Source organism: Lithobates pipiens, unplaced genomic scaffold (genome assembly GCF_037356315.1).
Source record: "Lithobates pipiens isolate NorthernLeopardFrog02 unplaced genomic scaffold, aLitPip1_a1.2 Scaffold_28, whole genome shotgun sequence".
Classification (NCBI taxonomy): Eukaryota; Metazoa; Chordata; class Amphibia; order Anura; family Ranidae; genus Lithobates; species Lithobates pipiens.
Genome location: NW_027507789.1, coordinates 130,402,705 through 130,418,642, shown reverse-complemented (window position 1 = coordinate 130,418,642; position 15,938 = coordinate 130,402,705).

The following is a 15,938-nucleotide window of genomic DNA, read 5'->3' as shown; positions in this document are numbered from 1 at the left end:
TTTGTATAACCTTTGCTGTGGTTCGTGTTATGCGATTTTTACTTCACAATAAAAGGCACAAGAAAAACAGATTCTTTTCGGAGTTCTGCTGTCCAGAGTTTCGCTTCATCCTACCTCACAGATTTGCAAACGTATAAGCTGCAGTGGTCATGTCAAGGCACCCCAGTTTACGGTTCTAACTCTATCATTTTGACAGCCTCCCAAATTGGAGCACATATATAGCAGTTGGATAGATGAAGGGCGGGTTTGCCTGGAGGGAGCCCACGCCTCCATAAAGGTATAGGAGTGCACAGGACAAACAGCAAGGGCACAATGACAGCTGAAGGTATCTTGTGTGTCCAGTACCAAATCACAACCTGTGCAAACAAGTGGCAACCACCCCAACCTATAACTAGCCTTTGCAGCAAGGAGCATATAGAAAGGCAAAGCATATCAAAACAACACACAATAATTCCAAGCTGATGTACCAGCTAGCCTGAAGCCAAACCAAATTGACCCTATCTAACTGTTCACGTTATAAACAAGGGTTTTAGTCGCACACATTTCCAAACATATGTGTAAGCCGCAGTGGCCATGTCAAGGCATCCCAGTTTTACTGCGGTCCTAACTTTATAATTTTGCAGTCTTCCAAATTGGAGAGGATATATAGTAGTTGGATAGATTAAGGGCAGGTTTGTCTAGAGGGAGCCCATGCCTCCTTAAATGTATAGGGACACATGGTATACTCGGTGCCTTGATGTGGCCACTGTGGCTTACACAGAACAAGTGGGTACATCAATGCATTAGGAGATTGAATGATTGAAGCGGTTATAGTGCCTTGAAAAAAGTATTCACACCCTTTGAAATTGTACACATTTTGTCATGGTACAACCAAAAACATAAATGTATTCTATTGTGGTTTTTTGTTGTATATCAATACAAAGTGGAAAGAAAATGATAAATGGTTTTCAAAATAATTTACACATAAATATCTGCAAAGTGTGGCGTGAATTTGTATTCAGCCCCCCTGAGTCAATACTTTGTAGAACCACCTTTCACTGCAATTACAGCTGCAAGTCTTTTTGGGGATATCTCTACCAGCTTTGCACAGCTAGAGTGGCATTTTTTATTTCTTTTTATTTCAAAGATTTTTTTTTTATTTTGAAATACCAGAGAAATACATATGAGAACGGCATCATGTATAAACCAGCTGTTGAACTGCATTGTAACTGTACAGCATGAAAACAAATGGTACATAAAAACAAGATCTAAACTTGAGAACCTGAGATACAAGGGTCATGGTGTAAATTAGGAAAAATTTAACTTTCCAGAGAGTTGGGAGAATGGACACCCCGTCTTCCGGTACCCCATATGGGATCTAACTGTACTGGGTTAGGAGTCTCCATCCTCCGACCCCTCTCAAACCCCACCTAAGAGGGAGAGAGAATCGCCATGAGTTGTGTTACCCGTATTAAACTTCTGAGTGCAGGAAGGAAAAGAGGAAACCTGTCGTTTTCTTCTATAAACATTTGGAACATAGGGGGAATAGAGTGGAGGGGGAGGAGGGGAAGGAAGGGAGATGATTCAGAGGAATGAGAAGAAATGAGGGCGGAGAAAAAGAGGAGCAACAACAAAATATTATGATAAAAGTTAAGCTAGGATTGGGATAGTGGACAATGGGGTACCCACATGGTTAGCCCAGGGTTCCCAGGTATATTCAAAATTTGCTGGCCGTATCCAACAATATGCTAGAGAGTTTCTCCTGAGTCATTATCGGGTTCTTCCAGGCTTTTGCCACTGTGAGTTTAACCCCTAGCAGGATAAAGTGAATCAGCCCGCGACAGGCTTTGGGTATCTTTGGGATATAAGCATTGAGAAGGGTGACCATTGGGGTTATGGGGATCTGGCTTACCACAAGCTTGTTGATCATATTGAAAATTAATTTCCAGAAGGATCGTATTCTGGGGCACTCCCACCAGATGTGAGACATCGTGCCTATGAGCTGCCATCCTCTGAAACACAGAGGGTCAGCTGTAGGAATCAGATTGTTGGCCAACCAAGCGTCTAATTTTTGTCTACAGGGCATGTGCCTGGATCTTGCCTTGCATACTAATGGCACACAATTGTCAGCCAACAAACAACAAACGTATTGACATACTACAAGGAGTTTCAGCTCTTCAGAGCTACCCTTTGAGCCCCTTCTGCTAATTTCATGTTTGGTTGGGCTCATTTACCTATGCATCTTTAACCTGATAATTCAACGCCTATGAGAGTGATTGTCTGGAAGTTACATCCATTTAGAGATCCTGAATCCTCTGGGTCATCATTTAAAGCCTATTTGACTCACCAGATGTATACCTGTGTAGGTCCACACTTTCTGGTAAGCGGCTAGTGCTTTTGGTGGTGGCTTCCCCTTGTCACATACCCTTATTTGGATATTCACTCAAGATTTTTTTATGATTGTTATTCACGTTCCATTGGATTTCACTATCTGGACTCTTTGTTAATTACCATTGGTGTTTATTTTCAAACTTTTAGACCCTTTTTCAGGGTCCTCTTTGGCTATTGTGGACTTTACAATCTTATCATTTAATATATGTCACCATATATGTATATTTATTGTCACTTATTTGTTTATATATTAACTTCACGTATGATGCAGATTTTTTAGCGCTGCACTTTCTCCACAAATACGTTTATCCATTTACAATTTTTGTGCTGGCTTCTATTATCCAGACAGCGCAGTATATAGATTTTTTCTGTTGGAAAAATAGAGGCTAATCTTGAGGGAATGTAATGCCATCTGGATACATTTTTTAGACTAGCTTCCGTTAAGGTATTATTCGAGATGCCCTAGAAGGAGTTGAAGTTTGCTTTCTGCCAGACCTCCAGGTCCCACTGGAATTGGAAATCAGATTCCAAGGAGAGCGTGTAGGGCGACTTAGCAGTTGGAGAGGTAAGTGACGAGTAGACTACTGAGACCCCCCTTCTGGTCCATGGTCTGACCACACCATAGCTCATAGTCTGTGAACTGAGGAGGTAGGGGTTTGCCCTTCCAGAGTGTGTGTAAAAAGTGAGAAATCTGAATATTAGGGTTTTGGCGAATAGAAATGGCAAGTGCCTAATTGCAAAGACAAGGGGAGATAGTGGACAGCCTTGTCTAGTACCCTTCTCTATGGCTATGGACTTGGAGTAATATCCTTGGAGCCTGATGTGTGCTTTAGGATTCGAATAAAGAGCCTGCATTAGGCCCATAAATATTTTGCCAAAGCCGCAGCGCTCAAGGATCGCATAAATGTATGGCCAAGAGACTGAGCCAAAGGCCTTTTGAAAGTCAAGTGAAAGGAGCATGCTTAGTTGTTTAGGGCCCCTTACCCAGTTAGTTTGGAGAATGGAAACTATGTAAATAGCCCTCCTGCTCTGATCAGGGCCTTGCCTTCCCGGGATGAACCCCACTTGATCTTTATGAATATATGCATTAATGAAGGAAGCTAGACAGTTTGCCATAATTTTAGTGAGAATTTTTAAGTTGCTGTTGATAAGAGATATGGGTCAGTAGTTGCTGACTTCTTCTGGGTTTTTATCTGGTTTAGGGATGACTGCAATATAGGCAGTGTTAAGGTGTGGATCAAGTGGGGTTCCCTGTGTCTTTGAATTAAGGAATTTTGTCAAGTGGGGGACCAGTGTGTTGGAAAATGTCTTGTAGTAGGGATTAGAGAGCCCATCTGGGCCAGGTGCTAAACCCGATTTTAAGGGCTTTGATTATTCCTGAACTTCTTCCGAGAAGGGAGCTGTAATAAGGGGTTAAATCCTGTGTCACATTTATTCATAAGTTCATTCATATATTTACCCTTTCAGATATGTGGTCAGTAAATGCAAGGATTAAAACACAACACACAAAGAATATAATAAAAATATTTACTGACAGTAGATGCCACCAATATTGTGTTTCCAGCGCAATCTCGTCGCGCTGGTTCCCGGTGACAGGCTTCTCTAACCAGCACGATCATGTCATTTTCCTATAGTAGCGAGCGAGCGGCGATAATGTCGCCTCACTAATGAAGCCTGCATGCCTTCGGGGGCATACCAGGCCCTTAGGTCTGGTAGGGATTTTAAGGGGAATCCCCTACGCCGAAAAAAACAGCGCGGGGTCCCCCCCAAAATCCATACCAGACTCCTATCCGAGCACGCAGCCTGGCCGGTCAGGAAAGAGGGTGGGGACGAGCGAGCGCCCCCCTCCTGAGCCGTACCAGGCCGCGTGCCCTCAACATGGGGGGTGGGTGCTTTGGGGGAATGGGGGCGCCCTGCAGCCCCCCACCCCAAAGCACCTTGTCCTCATGTTGATGAGGACAAGGGCCTCTTCCTGACAAACCTGGCCGTTGGTTGTTGGGGTCTGCGGGTGGGGGGCTTATCGGAATCCGAGAGCCCCCTTTAATAAGGATCCTGGAGGATGCTGGGACTGTGACATCATAAGGGGGCGGGGTCACCATGTAACATCAACCAGTGAACCTGCCCCTTGTCCCTATATAAGTCGCCGCACACCGCGTCCCTGGCATTGCGGCCGGAGAGAACATTGAGTCAACATCTCAAGAAGGAAGAAGCAGAAGAAGAAGAAGAACGGAAGGCGGTGGCAGCAGAAGACCGGGCCACCGCTAGTAAAAGAGCTGGAAGAAGAAGCGGTGGCCCGGCAAGAAGAACCGAAGAGGGGGACAAGACCCCCGAAGTCGGAAGAAGGGGAGGTGGCGACAGAAGACCGGGCCTCCGCTAGTAAAAGAGCTAAAGGAAGAAAGTGGAGGCCCGGCAAGAAGAACCGAAGAGGGGGACAAGACCCCTGAAGTCGGAAGAAGACCCCATACTCATTCACATAGGGTGGGGGGCCGGGATCCGGTGGCCCCCTTATTAAATGGGGCTCCTGGATTCTGATAAGCCCCCCGCCCGCAGACCCCGACAACCAACCAGGGTTATTGGGAAGAGGCCCTTGTCCTCATCAACATGGGGACAAGGTGCTTTGGGTTGGGGGGGCGCAGGGCGCCCCCCTTCCCCCAAAGCACCCACTCCCCCGTGTTGAGGGAACGCGGCCTGGTACAGCTCAGGAGGGGGGGCGCTCGCTCGTCCCCACCCCCTTTTCTGACTGGCCGGGCTGCGTGCTCGGATAGGGGTCTGGTATGGATTTTGGGGGGGGGGGGGCACGCCGTTTTTTTTCGGTGTAGGGGATTCCCCTTAAAATCCCTACCAGACCTAAGGGCCTGGTATGCCTCCGAAGGGGGAACCTATGCCGTTTTTTTTTTAATTTGGCGTGGAGTTCTCCCTTAGAATTCATACCAAATACAGTGCCTGGTATTGGCGGGAATCCAATTCGGATCCCCACAACAGTGTGAACCCGGCCAGCAAAGCTTGTTGCTTATCGGGAAAGGAAAATAAAAAATTTTCCTTTGCCGATGCGAGCCGGCTCTACGCTGGGTGTCCATCTCGCCGATAAAAGCGGGAAGATTGACACAATATCACGGTCACCTACTGTAGCTTTGATTAAAGATGTATACAGATGATACGATACAGGATAAATTCAGCATATTCAATCCAGGGGAGTCACTAGCTCATTATAGAAGATAGTCAACATGATTCAAACTCTTAGTCTTGAATCAAACCTCAAACCATGGACTGGTCTCCCAGTCATATTTATATGGTAGTGAAGACAATAGCTACAACTGATGAAAAGAAAAGGTCAAAGGTTCCCAACTTCCCATAGCATAATGAAGCAGATGTCTCATGCATTAAACATGTTGTATATAGATATAAGTAACCACTTTTAACTATTCTTGTAATTCAATAACTAAAGTTATATATGAACATAGACCCATACTACGGGAGCTTCCAGTATATCTCTATGTTCTGTGGAGAGAGAAGGGATGGGGAGGCCGTCTTAATACTTGCAGATAGAGACTTAGTTAGAAGGGAAAAGAAAAGGGATGGAGGGGTAGGGAGTTTTCTCCACCTGGGTGTGTGGAACCCCACCGGGAGGAAAAAAAGGAACTTAGAGATTGAAGGGATATTTTAGTTTAATGTTTGTTTTAACTTATTGCCTGCCATCTTAGATATTGTAACCTGTAAGCATGAGTATCCATTTTAAGATAAATATTCACATAAAGTCTGTTAGGAGTTAAGTTAAGAGTTAAGTTAAGTTCCTCTTTTTGAGAACAAATGTTCTCGAGAACAATCTATTTTTCTCTACCGAGGATCCACTTACCCCTAGACCACTCTACACCCCAACAATTCTGGGGGCTCGTCCGGGATGGTCTTCTAAGTCCTGTAAGTTTGATTTAATTTATTATTTCTCTTACCGTGACCACTAGTTAAAAGATCGATTCCCAACGGAACTAGTAAAGGGTGTAGTGTTAAATTAAATATTGTAAGATTGTATGTAAATATATGTGCCTTGGTAGAAGTCCGTTCGGGTGACGGCAAAAAGAGGAACTCTGAGAAAGTTCCAGGGTTCCGAGAAACCCAAAATAAAGGGTTCTAAGAAACCCAAAGTAAAGGGTTATGAGAAACCCAAGTAAGTTAGTACAGTACTGTAAGAAGTTAAATAAGGAAATCTGGTAGAGTGTGCCAGAAAAAACCCAAACCCTTTTGCTTGCTTTCTTTCTATCGCTTAGAGACAAATAAGATAATCTGTGTATTGTGTGGATTTTGTCGGGCGCTGCAAGGTAAGGTAGCGTCCACCACAGTGTTGTTATGGGCCAACATTCAAGTAAGGATATCCCAACTGAACTTGATCTAGCATTAGAACAAGCTCACAATAACAAATCTCCGGGAGCGGACGGACTTCCGACTGAAGTATATAAGCGATATGCCACTACTTTATTACTTACGCTTTTGAAAGTCTTTAACCACTTGCCGACCGCCGCACGACGATATACGTCGGCAGAATGGCACGGGCAGGCATATTGGCGTATATATAAGTCCATGCCTGCCCGCGGGTGGGGGGCCCGATCGGGCCCCCCCCCCGGTGCCTGCGGCGGTCGGCATTCGTTCGGGAGAGATCAGGGATGAGGGGACGGCCATTCATTCATGGCCACCCCCTCGCGATCTCTCTCGACGAATGGAAATCCCCCGTGACATCACTTCCTCTCCTGTAATGTAAACACAGGAGAGGAAGTGATGTATTCTCTCCTCCGTGTCGGTATTTTCCGTTCCGACACGGAGGAGAGCGGATCGGTGAGTTGCACCAACACTCTACACACACAGTAGAACATGCCAGGCACACTCACACCCCCCCTTTACCCCCCGATCACCCCCCCAATTACCCCTGCCCCCCAGTCACAGTGACACCAATGTCATTTTTTTTTTTTTTTTTTTTTTTTTGCATTGGTGTCATTTGTGACTGTAATAACTGTTAGGGCAGTTAGAGTTAGCCCCCTTTAGTTCTAATGTACCCCCCTAACCCCCCCAATAAAGGTTTAACCCCGTGATCACCCCCCGTCGCCAGTGTCACTAAGGCTGGGTTCACATTGCAGCGGTTTATGAGAACGAATGTGATTCGCACCGCACTGCAGTGCAAATCACATCCGATCTCTGTGCGATTCGAGTTCAGCCATTCGCCGCACCCGCCGCACCCGCCACACCCGCCGCACCCGCCGCAAATTCGCACGGGACCCTTTTTTTGGCCCGCAGCAGAATCGGATCGCATGGGTGTTCACACCATGCGATCCGAGTTTGCAGATCGCACTGCGATATGCGAACTGATCTGGGGGTGTCAGTAACATTTCACTGACACTCCCAGCAGTTCGCATAGGGCAGTGTGAACTGCCGCCGGGAGGCATGCGATGCGGGAACCCGCCGCGGATTCGCGGCGTTTCCGCATCGCTCCAGTGTGAACCCAGCCTAATAAGCGATCATTTTTCTGATCGCCGTATTAGTGTCACAGGTGACGCTAGTTAGGCAGGTAGGTATTTAGGTTCGCCGCAGCTTTTTATAGCGCCAGGGACCCCCATATACTACCGCATAAAGCCCCCTGATTGCCCCCTAGTTAACCCTTTCACCAGTGATCACCATATAACTGTTACAGGTGACGCTGGTTGGTTAGTTATTTTTTTATAGTTTCAGGGCACCCGCCATTTATTACCTAATAAAGGTTTAACCCCCTGATCACCCGGCGGGTGTCATTTGTGACTAATAACTGTTAGGGCAGTTAGGGTTAGCCCCCTTTAGTTCTAAGGTACCCCCCTAACCCCCCCAATAAAGGTTTAACCCCGTGATCACCCCCCGTCGCCAGTGTCACTAAGGCTGGGTTCAGATTGCAGCGGTTTGAGAACGGATGTGATTCGCACCGCACTGCAGTGCAAATCACATCCGATCTCTGTGCGATTCGAGTTCAGCCATTCGCCGCACCCGCCACACCCGCCGCACCCGCCGCAAATTCGCACGGGACCCTTTTTTTGGCCCGCAGCAGAATCGGATCGCATGGGTGTTCACACCATGCGATCCGAGTTTTCAGATCGCACTGCGATATGCGAACTGATCTGGGGGTGTCATTAACATTTCACTGACACTCCCAGCAGTTCGCATAGGGCAGTGTGAACTGCCGCCGGGAGGCATGCGATGCGGGAACCCGCCGCGCATTCGTGGCGTTCCCGCATCGCTCCAGTGTGAACCCAGCCTAATAAGCGATCGTTTTTCTGATCGCTGTATTAGTGTCACAGGTGACGCTAGTTAGGCAAGTAGGTATTTAGGTTCGCCGCAGCTTTTTATAGCGCCAGGGACCCCCATATACTACCGCATAAAGCCCCCTGATTGCCCCCTAGTTAACCCTTTCACCAGTGATCACCATATAACTGTTACAGGTGACGCTGGTTGGTTAGTTATTTTTTTATAGTTTCAGGGCACCCGCCATTTATTACCTAGTCTCACTAGTGTACCCCTAAATTTAGGGGTGTCTACTTTCCAAAATGGGGTCATTTGGGGGGGGTTTGTGCCATCTTGGCATTTTATGGCCTTCAAAACTGTAACGCCCTTAGAAAGCCTGAAGGCGGTGCTTGGTTTTCGGGGCCCCGTACGCGGCTAGGCTCCCAAAAAGTCCCACATATGTGGTATCCCCGTACTCAGGAGAAGCAGCAGAATTTATTTTGGGGTGTCATTTCACATATGCCCATGGCATGCGTGAGCAATATATCATTTAGTGACAACTTTGTGAAAAAAAAAAAAAAAAAAAAAAAGTTTGTAATTTTCCCGCAACTTGTGGCAAAATATAAAATATTCCATGGACTCAACATGCCTCTCAGCAAATAGCTTGGGGTGTCTACTTTCTAAAATGGGGTCATTTGTGGGGGTTTTGTGCCATCTTGGCATTTTATGGCCTTCAAAACTGTAATAGGTAGTGAGGAGTGAAGTCAAATATTTACGCCCTTAGAAAGCCTGAAGGCGGTGCTTGGTTTTCGGGGCCCCGTACGCGGCTAGGCTCCCAAAAAGTCCCACATATGTGGTATCCCCGTACTCAGGAGAAGCAGCAGAATTTATTTTGGGGTGTCATTTCACATATGCCCATGGCATGTGTGAGCAATATATCATTTAGTGACAACTTTGTGAAAAAAAAAAAAAAAAAAAAAAAGTTTGTAATTTTCCCGCAACTTGTGGCAAAATATAAAATATTCCATGAACTCAACATGCCTCTCAGCAAATAGCTTGGGGTGTCTACTTTCTAAAATGGGGTCATTTGTGGGGGTTTTGTGCCATCTTGGCATTTTATGGCCTTCAAAACTGTAATAGGTAGTGAGAAGTGAACTCAAAAATTTACGCCCTTAGAAAGCCTGAAGGCGGTGCTTGGTTTTCGGGGCCCCGTACGCGGCTAGGCTCCCAAAAAGTCCCACATATGTGGTATCCCCGTACTCAGGAGAAGCAGCAGAATTTATTTTGGGGTGTCATTTCACATACGCCCATAGCATGTGTGAGCAATATATCATTTAGTGACAACTTTGTGTAAAAAAAAAAAAAAAATTTTTTTTTTGTCATTATTCAATCGCTTGAGGCAAAAAAATAAAATATTCAATGGGCTCAACATGCCTCTTATCAATTTCCTTAGGGGGTCTACTTTCCAAAATGGGGTCATTTGGGGGGGTTTTGTACTGCCCTGCCATTTTAGCACCTCAAGAAATGAGATAGGCAGTCGTAAACTAAAAGCTGCGTAAATTCCAGAAAACGTACCTTAGTTTGTAGATGTGACAACTTTTGCGCAAACCAATAAATATACAATTATTGACTTTTTTTTTACCAAAGACATGTGGCTGAATACATTTTGGCCTAAATGTATGACTAAAATTGAGTTTATTGGATTTTTCTAATAACAAAAAGTAGAAAATATCATTTTTTTTCAAAATTTGCGGTCTTTTTACGTTTATATCGCAAAAAATAAAAATCGCAGAGGCAATCAAATACCATCAAAAGAAAGCTCTATTTGTGGGAAGAAAAGGACGCAAATTTTGTTTGGGTACAACATTGCATGACCGCGCAATTACCAGTTAAAGCAGCGCAGTGCCAAAGTGTAAAAAGACCTCTGGTCATTTACCAGCAAAATGGTCCGGTCTTAAAGTGGTTAACAATGCTCTAGAAACTGGTACACTCCCAGACTCCATGAATGAAGCAGTCATAATTGTTATATTAAAACCGGGTAAGGAGGCCACGTCCCCCGATTCCTATCGACCCATTTCTCTACTTACGACGGATGTCAAACTGTTAGCTAGAGTCCTGGCAACTAGACTGTCTTGGGTTATTCAGAGTCTGGTTCATAGTGACCAGTCGGGCTTCATACCCACGAGATCCACAGCACAAAATATTAGACGTCTTTACTTGAGTATTCAAGTCCCCGTACTGAATCCCAGTAACCAGGCCATCCTCTCACTGGACGCAGCTAAGGCCTTCGATAGCGTCGAGTGGCCTTACCTGTGGAAAGTTCTGGAGAGAATGGGCCTGGGTGAGAAGTTCGTCAATTGGGTCAAATTACTCTATGCTAAACCTTCAGCCAAGATTTGGGTCAATTCTGAAACGTCGGAGTCCTTTCCACTGTTTCGCGGTACTAAGCAGGGCTGCCCATTATCTCCCTTACTGTTTGCCCTAGCACTGGAGCCTCTTGCAGCCAGGATAAGAGTGGATGACCTTATTGTGGGCTTTAACCAATCTACGGGAGTGGACGTGGTGTCGCTGTACGTGGATGACACCTTACTGTACCTAGGTGACATGCAGGGCTCCTTGACGGCAACCATGAACTTAATTAATGACTTTGGGGCACTGTCTGGTTTTTCTATAAATTGGAACAAATCGGTATTACTGCCCCTGGATCCCTTACTGGCCCCCCTACCTGACTGTGCAGCTATGATTCAGATAGTGTCCACTTTTAGATATTTGGGGGTACAGGTCTCCCGGGAGGTCTCCCAATATATCCCCCTCAATCTGGTGCCTCTGCTGGCTAAATTTAGGGAGAAGTGCAAGGCTTGGTGCAAACTACCACTATCTGTGGTGGGACGGGCTAATCTTATAAAAATGGTGTGGGCTCCCCAGTTACTATACATCTGCCATAATTCCCCGGTGTGGATCCAGAAGCGCAGGTTTAACAAAATAGACTCCCAGTTCAGAGAGTTAATCTGGCGTAAAAAGACTGCCAAAATTGGTTTGAGGACACTGAAATATAATAAGGAGGCGGGGGGCTTAGCGGTTCCGCATGCCAGGGCCTATTTTTTAGCCTCACAACTGCAACATCTCGGTGGTTGGGGTCTGGAAGATTTACTGGACCCCATACGGAGATTGTTAGACTCCCCGGTTCACCACCGTATAGCGTTTTCAAACTTAGAAGCAGGTTTCCTTACCTACATAGGGGGGCTCCAACTATAGCCCTCCTGAACGCACTTTGGACATACGTTAAAAGGTTGTTGAAGATACAAGGTTTTCTCTCTCTTACTCCTATTTGGGATAATGCTCATTACCACCAGCTAATGAAGCTCAAGGGTTTCAACGGCTGGAAAGTGAAGGGCATTGAATATTTGACTCAACTATACAATGGTCCGGTTCTCAAGTCCTTTTTAGAGGTACAGGGGGAGTTTGTAATACCACAAAATGACTTCTTTAGGTATCTTCAATTAAGGCACGCTCTACAGGTCCAGTCCAGGGCCACACCGCTTTGCCTGACCGACCATGCTGTCGTGCAATCGATAATAATGGCAGATAGTAAAAAGGGTATGATCTCAAAGGGGTATGACATTATCCTTGGTGTGTTTCAGGATTCGACCACGTTGCCAAGTAGGCGCAAATGGGAGGAAGATCTGGGACCGATGGATGGAGAGACTTGGAATCTTTGCCTTGCTCCTGCCCCTTTGGTCTCAGTGTCGGCCTCCCAAAAACTATCACATCTTTATTTGCTACATAGAGCTTACAGAATGCCAGCCAGGCTCTATGGTTGGGGCCTGCGTGAATCACCCCATGCCCTAAATGTAAAAGAGATCATGGAGACCTTCTCCATATGTTCTGGAGGTGCCCCAAACTGGTTCGGTACTGGACTCGGATTCTGGAAACCATTACTCAGGTATTCGGAGTTACAGTTCCCAAAAATCCTGTGATCTGCCTGCTGGGGGGCCTGGACGATGAAACCCTAACCCCAGCCGTGCACACAGCAATACTCCGGCTGCTCTATGTAGCCCGGAAGTTGATAGCCCAATTATGGATCACGCCCAGGGTACCCAGCAGGCAACAGTGGATTAACCAGGTTAATAAAATGCTGATCCGTGAGAAGCTGACATACCAACACAGAAACGCTCCCCAAAAATTCCATAACCTCTGGCAGGACTGGCTCGAGGTCCCAAGCCTAGCGCCGCACCTGTTGATCCAAAATAGGTTGCTACAGGGTTAACCCAACCTTAACCTTCACCATGGTCTGTATATTACCTATTTAGGGTTTCTGTAATCCGTTGTTTGGGGTATGATGCCGGTCATTACTATTGTGATAGCTCCATAAACGCTTTTATTTCCGCATACTATGACTCTCAGGGGTTTCTGACTCTTCCCCCCCCCCCCCCCTTCCTGTTTTTTCCTTTTTTCTTATTATTTAATTTCTTTCTTCTGCAAGGATTTCCTGTTTGGATAACTACTTTCTTTTTTTCTGTGTTACCACTGCATTTGCTTTACATTATCAAGATAACTGTACCCCTTTGTTTTATTACCTCTGTGGAGACACTGTACGATATACGGGTTCAATACTATGTACTTCAGTACGCTGCACTGTCAGTGTTACGGATGACTTGTAATATTTTGTTTTCTAATAAAAACTTTTCTGATTTAAAAAAAAAGTAAGGATATCCCTCCTCCAGATTTGGGGGAGATATGAAAATGTTATGTAGCCGAATATGTGAAACTGATTATTTGTATATTAACCCTTGGGTAGATAATTTGGCGGGATGGACTGAACATATGAAAAGTTGTAGCCCATTTCCCAGGATGGGTGATAACGATTTATTCCATATGGACATGACCAAGGGCATTTGTTTGGGAGACAGTGAAGCTTTCCCATATTACAAGGGGGATCCAGAGTGGGACAAGGAGTTTACGAGGAAGGGAGGAGAAAACTGGTTACTGTATGCCCCTTATTGGTATGAGAGAGCAGATAAGAAGATAAACAGAAAAGGTCCAAATCCAAGAGATAAAGAAGCTCCGGGTTTGCATGCTTGTGAAAAAAGGCTTGGATTAAGTTGCACCTCCCTGTGCCCCACCTGAGGGGCCGACCTGTATGCTGCCCTGTCCAGTGTTACCTCTCCCCGACCCCTCCATCACACAAATGCCGCTCCCTCCTCCCTCCTCTCCTCACCCCCTACCTCCTCCATATGGACCACAACCAAGCGAGCCATTGCCCCAGCCGCAGGCCATATAACTTTCATTCCCAAAGGAGGACATGGAGGTCTTGGCTGCGATTGCAGCAGTGGCCATGGCCCGCCCCCCTGCCCCCATTCAACAACAGGATGCGGGGGAGCGTCCATCGGAGGCACAGGATGCCGTAGCCTCGTCGGCTATGCCTGCAAAAGTGCCTGATGATGCTGCTGCTTCTTCTTCTAAAGATTGAGGATATCAATCGTATTATCAAGCACTGCCCCAAGCCCACAGTATCAGCTTTGGGAACACTAAGTTATTTGAAGAAAGCTTGTAAAGGAAGTATGGGCAGTGGACCCTCTGGATGTAGGGTTCATATCCTGTACATCTTATAAAGCAACTGAAACCAGGAGCTTTACCTGTGTATCAAAAACAGTACCCCATTGCAAAAGAAAAGAGGGCATAGAGCCAATTGTAAAAGACTTTCTAGAGAAAGGAATTTTAAAAGAAATAATTTCTCCATACAACACTCCTATCAATCCTGTTAAGAAGCCGGACGGCAGTTACAGGTTTGTTCAGGACCTTAGGGCCATAAACAACTTAGTGGTACCAATTGCTCCAATAGTGCCTGATGTGCCATCTTTGCTCACCTCCATATCAATCGAATATTTCCAGGGGTCAAGTCCTGGGAAAAAAAGTGTGGGAACTCCCACCCAAGATCCATTCCCCCACCCAAAAAAAAAAAAAAAAGGTACGCTCATATGCATATATACTTCACAGAAAATACAGTACAACATTTATTGTAAAGTGCCAGTTTACAAAAACAAAATAACGTGTCAAACAAAACAATCAACACAATGGGTGATGATCTTTCCCTCGCAGGGAATTTCTACCACAAATACACCCTGTTCCAAATTCTGTTACACAGCCCATTAGAAAATATCCCACAAACAGGAATAAGTATTGGCAGAGTATTGAAGAGTATTGGCAGGGTATTGCAGAGTATTGATAGGGTATTGCAGAGTATTGGCAGGGTATGTATTGAAGAGTATTGGCAGAGTATTGCAGAGTATTGGCAGGGTATTGCAGAGTATTGGCAGGGTATGTATTGACGAGTATTGGCAGAGTATTGCAGAGCATCGGCAGGGTATGTATTGGCAGGGTATTGCAGAGTATTGGCAGGGTATTGAAGAGTATTGATAGGGTATTGCAGAGTATTGGCAGGGTATGTATTGCAGAGTATTGGCAGGGTATTGCAGAGTATTGATAGGGTATGTATTGTAGAGTATTGATAGGGTATTGCAGACTATTGGCAGGGTATTGCAGAGTATTGGCAGGGTATTGCAGAGTATTGGCAGGGTATGTATTGGCAGGGTATTGCAGAGTATTGATAGGGTATTGCAGAGTATTGGCAGGGTATTGCAGAGTATTGGCACAGTATTGCAGAGTATTGATAGGTTATTGCAGAGTATTGGCAGGTTATTGCAGAGTATTGGCAGGGTATGTATTGTAGAGTATTGGCAGAGTATTGTAGAGTATTGGCAGGGTATGTATTGGCAGGGTATTGCAGAGTATTGATAGGGTATTGCAGAGTATTGGCAGGGTATGTATTGCAGAGTATTGATAGGGTATGTATTGTAGAGTATTGATAGGGTATTGCAGAGTATTGGCAGGGTATTGCAGACTATTGGCAGGGTATTGCAGACTATTGGCAGGGTATTGCAGAGTATTGGCAGGGTATTGCAGAGTATTGGCAGGGTATGTATTGCAGAGTATTGGCAGGGTATTGCAGAGTATTGATAGGGTATTTATTGCAGAGTATTGGCAGGGTATGTATTGCAGAGTATTGGCAGGGTATTGCAGAGTATTGATAGGGTATTTATTGCAGAGTATTGGCAGGGTATGTATTGCAGAGTATTGATAGGGTATGTATTGTAGAGTATTGATAGGGTATTGCAGAGTATTGATAGGGTATTGCAGAGTATTGGCAGGGTATTGCAGACTATTGGCAGGGTATTGCAGAGTATTGGCAGGGTATGTATTGCAGAGTATTGGCAGGGTATTGCAGAGTATTGATAGGGTATTTATTGCAGAGTATTGCAGAGTATTGATAGGGTATG